This window comes from Danio aesculapii, chromosome 3 (assembly GCF_903798145.1).
Source record: "Danio aesculapii chromosome 3, fDanAes4.1, whole genome shotgun sequence".
Taxonomy (NCBI): domain Eukaryota; kingdom Metazoa; phylum Chordata; class Actinopteri; order Cypriniformes; family Danionidae; genus Danio; species Danio aesculapii.
This window is the reverse complement of record NC_079437.1, coordinates 12,928,452-12,934,143: the sequence shown is the minus strand read 5'-3', so window position 1 is coordinate 12,934,143 and position 5,692 is coordinate 12,928,452.

Genomic DNA, 5,692 nt, shown 5'->3' with positions numbered 1-5,692 from the left:
TCTTATCCGATAAGCAGATCTTGTACTAAAACAGTGTGTTTACGCTTTTACTATTGGAGGCGGAGCATCAAAATGTGGGTTGTTTACTGGGAGGAGCTTGAGATAATGCTGCCACTACTCAATATTCACTCTCCAAATGAAAAAATGCAAGTGTTTTTTTTTTTTTTTAGGATTTTTAGGAGTTGTAAACATCTTGTAGGATTAATTGCATGTCCATTATGTGAAATACAGTCTTCAGGTGTTTAGTAATGTGTGTTTGGAGAGCGCAAACTGCATTGGTGTTGTTCTGAACCAAGTAACCGGTTCTTTTTATCACAGTCTGACACTCTTGTTTTTTTAATGCTCAACCTGCGTTATCAGCGCAGCGCTGAGCTCCTCACACGCAGATAAGCGCGCGTATTGCAACCCCATCCAGTTTGCATGCAGCTCACTGTCTATTATCACCATGGCAGGACTGTGCCGTTATTTCAAACCCAGGACACATTGTTAAGATGCCAAATGTGACTCCTGATGTGAATTTCATCCAAATATGTTAAATTACCTAACTATTTAGTCACTTTCGTGCTGGTTTTAAACTTTTAAAAGTTTTTTTTTTTTTTTTTGAACAGAAGATAAGAAGATATTTTGAAGAATGTTGGAAATTGGTAACCATCAACTTCCATAGCAGGAAAAACAAATACTATGGAAGACAATGAATACAAGTTTCCATACATTACCATATATTATATACAAAGATATTTTGAAGAATGTTGGAAACCGGTAACCATCGACTTCCATAGAAGGAAAAACAAATACTATGGAAGTCAATGGTTACTGGTTTCCATATATTACCATATATTATATACCAAAATATTTTAAAGAGTGTTGGAAACCTGTAACCATCGACTTCCATAGAAGAAAAAACAAATACTTAGGAAGTCAATGGTTACTGGTTTCCGTATATTAGATACAAAGATATTTTGAAGAATGTTGAAAACCTGTAACCATTGACTTCTATAGAAGGAAAACCAAATACTATGGAAGTCAATGGTTACTGGTTTCCATCTATTACCATATATTATATACCAAAATATTATAAAGAGTGTTGGAAACCTGTAACCATCGACTTCCATAGAAGAAAAAACAAATACTTAGGAAGTCAATGGTTACTGGTTTTCGTATATTAGATACAAAGATATTTTGAAGAATGTTGAAAACCTGTAACCATTGACTTCCATAGAAAGAAAAACAAATACTATGGAAGTCAATGGTTACTGGTTTCGCTATATTACCATATATTATAATCAACGACATTTTGAAGAATGTTGGAAACCTGTAACCATCAACTTCCATAGTAGGAAAAACATATACTATGGATGTCAATTGTTACTGGTTTCCCTATATTATCATATACTATATTCAAAGATATTTTGAAGAATGTTGGAAACCTGTAACCATCGGCTTCCATAGTAGAAAAAAAAATACAATGGAAGTCAATGGTTACAGGTTTCTGTATATTATATACAAATGTATTTTGAAGAATGTTGGAAACCTGTAACTATCGACTTCCATACGAGGAAAAAACAAAAACAATGGAAGTCAATGGTTACAGTTTTCCAACATTCTTCAAAATATCTTATGTTGTGTTAGACAGAAGAAATAAACTCTAATAGGTTTGAAACAAGTGTAGAATGAGTAAATGATGACAGAAGTTTCAGTTTTGGGTGGACTGTCCCTTTAACAGGTGGTTTTAAATATGTTGTTTTAGTTAACTGTAATGTTAACTGTAAGAGTTTTCTTAGATCTAATTTAGATATTAAATATAATATGCACAATAATGAATGTGCACTGACTTCTTCAGGTTCTGTAAATGCACGAAATGCATGCGAGACTAAGGTCAACTGTGCATGTATTTCCCTGGTTTCCTCGGGTTCTGGAGGTTGGTGGGTTTGCGGTGTGTAACAGGAAAATGAAACTCAGGAAGCCTATTTGCCATTGTTTTCTGTCTGTGAAGATAAAATAAGAGGACTTGGCAGAGATATGGGTATAAAGTCGTAAATTACAGATGCTATCAACTCCTGCGAGTGCACAAAGTCACTTTCTTTTTTTCGAAAAGGCTTTTACTTGTGCTTTACATGCTGTTAAAGATACAGTTCACCTTAGAATGAGCATCATTTACTCACACTCAAGTCAATGAATACAGGTTTCCAACATTCTTCAAAATATCTTTTTTTGTGTTCAACAGAAAAAAACTCAAACATGTTTGTAAGTGGAGGATGAGTAAATGAGGACAATTTAAATTTTGTGTTGGTTTTGAACCTTTAAGAGTTTTTTTTTCTGTTGAACACTAAAGAAGATATTTTGAAGAATGTTGAAAACCGGTAACCATCGACATCCATAGTAGGAAAAGCAAATACAATTGCATAGTCACTTTATTGCAAAAAGCCTTTATTTGTGCTTTACATGTTGATGTTCAAATGTAAAGTTCACCCAAGAATGAGCATCATTTACAACATTCTTCAAAATATCCTCTTTTGTGTTTAACAGACAAAACTCAAACAGGTTTGGAAGTGGAGAATAAATAAAATGATGATAATTTAATTTTCATGTTGGTTTTGAACCTTTAAGAGTTTTTTTTTTCTGTTGAACACTAAAGAAGATATGTTGAAGAATGGCAAAAGCCAGTAACCATCGACTTCCATAGTCGAAAAAACAAATACGAGTGCACAGTCACTTTCTTTCTTTTTGTTGCTTTTTGTTGCTTTTATTTGTGCTTTACATGCTGATCTTAAAGGGACAGTTCACCCAAGAATGAGCATCATTTACTCACACTCAAGTGGTTCAAAAAGTCGATGGTTAAAGGTTTCCAACATTCTTCAAAATATCTTCTTTTGTGTTGAACAGAGAAAACTCAAACAGGTTTGGAAGTGGAGGATGAGTAAATGATGAGAATTTTAATTTTCGTGTTGGTTTTGAACCTATAGGAGTTTAATTTTTCAATTTCAAATGATATTTTGAAGAATGTTGGAAACCAGTAACCATCCAATTCCATAGTAGAAAAAAAACAAATACGAGTGCACAGTCACTTTTTATCTGAAAGGCTTTTATATGTGCTTTACATGCTGATGTTTAAATGTAGAGTTCACTCAAGAATGAGCATCATTTAAAAAAGTTGATGGTTTCAGGTTTCCAACATTCTTTAAAATATCTTCTTTTGTGCTCAACATAAAAAACTCAAACATGTTTGTGAGTGGAGGATAAGTTTTTTTTTCTGATAAACACTAAAGATATTTTGAAAAATATTCGAAACCAGTAACCATCGACTTCCATATCAGGAAAAACAAATATAAGTGCACAAAGTCACTTTTTTATTGCAAAAAGCCTTTTATTTGTACTTTACATATTGATGTTCAAAAGTAGAGTTCACCCAAGAATGAGCATCATTTACAACATTCTTCAAAATATCCTCTTTTGTGTTTAACAGACAAAACTCAAACAGGTTTGGAAGTGGAGAATAAATAAAATGATGATTAAAATTTTCATGTTGGTTTTGAACCTTTAAGAGTTTCTTTTTTTCTGTTAAACACTAAAGAAGATATTTTGAAGAATGTTGGAACCCATTAACCATTGATTTCCATAGTAGAAAAAACAAACACAAGTGCACAAAGTCACACTCTTTTATTTGTGCTTTACACGCTGATGTTTAAATGTAGAGTTCACCCAAGAATGAACATCATTTACTCACACTCAAGCTGTTCAAAAAGTTAATGGTTACAGGTTTCCAACATTCTTCGAAACATCTTGTTTTGTGCTCAACAGAAGAAACTCAAACATGTTTGAAAACGGAGGATGAGTAAATGATGACAATTAAAATGTGTGTTGGTTGTGAACATTTAAGAATTCTTTTTTTTTCTTCTGTTGAACACTAAAGAAGATATTTTGAAGAATGTTAAAAACCGGTAACCATTGACATCCACTGTAGGAAAAAAAATACACTAAAGAAGATAATTTGACTTTCAATGCTCATTCATTAAAAGTGGAGGATAGGCAAGTGATGACATGGGGTGAACTATCCCTTAAATAAAGTTCATAAACAAAGGCTGATAAAGTGGACGATTTGCTATAAAAGGATAAAAACAATTAAAGAGATTCACTTTTGCTGCTCATGTAAAAGTATCTAAACCCTGAATGAGAGGTTTGAGGGTTCAGATGAAGAAATGTGAGAGTTTAACCAGTCAGCGAGCTGTGCATTGAACAGTATTGCGGCCAGCTGGCACTGAAAAGGATAATAACTCGCGGGAAAAGCTTGAGTACAGGCGTGAGTCTGCTATCTGTTTACTCTGAGAGAACAGTGGACATAACGGACAGCCAGAAGAGTGTGCAGAAACACTGATAGAGGAGAGCAGCCCTGGCCACTGCTTAATCAACAACACCGCTCATGTTTGCCCTCAGTTTTATGTGATTTATTGATGTGTAGTTAGCTAGTTGGGAAGTCAATAAATGACAACAAGGATCAACTTGATCTCATTCATTCCTTATTTATCAGGGGTCGCCACAGTGGAATGAAACACCAACTATTCCAGCATATGTTTTACACAGCGGATGCCCTTCTAGCTGCAACCAGTATTGGAAAACACCCATACACTCTCATTTACACACTACGGCCAATTTAGTTCATCCAATTCACCTATACTGCACATCTTTGGACTAGGGGAAAACCGGAGCACCCAGAGCTAATCCACGCCAAAACGGGGAGAACATGCAAACTCCACACAGAAATGCCCACTGGGCCAGCTGGGACTCGAACCAGCTACCTTCTTGCTGTGAGGAGACCCTGCTAACCACTGAGCCATCTTTTTTTGGAAAATGTAATTGTTCAATTCACTTAAATTTGTAAAAACTATTAAGTTAACTTAATCCATTTGTGTTGGGTCAACATGAAGGAACTGCGTGGACCCCAGCATTTTTTACAGAGCAGTTTATAACTCTGTTTTTCTCTGTTGTGTTCATGTATCTTGTTAAATGTTTTTCTTTTTCTAGACAAACATAGCTAGACAAGATATTTACATCTGCAAGCTAAGTTTCCTGTTCTTGGGTAAAGGTGTTAAGGCTATGTTCCCCTTTTTTCACCATCATGTGTGCATAGGGCATAAAACTGCATATTAATGATGAAGCTATCAAAATATTCATTCATTCGCTTTCTTTTCGGCTTAGTTTCTATATTAATCAGGGGTCACCACAGCGGAATGAACCGCCAACTTATCCAGCATATGTTTTACGCAACAGACGCCCTTCCAGCTGCAACCCAGTATTGGCAAACACCCACACACACTCATTCACACACATACACTATGGCTAATGTGGATTATTCAATTCACCTATAGCGCACGTCTTTGGACTTGTGTGGGAAACCGGAGCACCCGGAGGAAACCCACACCAACATGGGGAGAACATGCAAACTCCACATAGAAATGCCAACTGACCCAGCCTGGGCTCGAACCAGCAACCTTCTTGATGTGAGGCGATTGTGCTACCCACTGCGCCACCCTTCTGCCCTGCTATCAAAATATGATTGACATTAAAAAAATATTAAATTATTAATAATTGATTTGAAATCATTATTTTCTTAAAAACAGCATAGTTTCTTTTCTGTAACTATATTATGTGGAATATCACATCATGTGTTATACACTCACTGGCCACTTTATTAGGT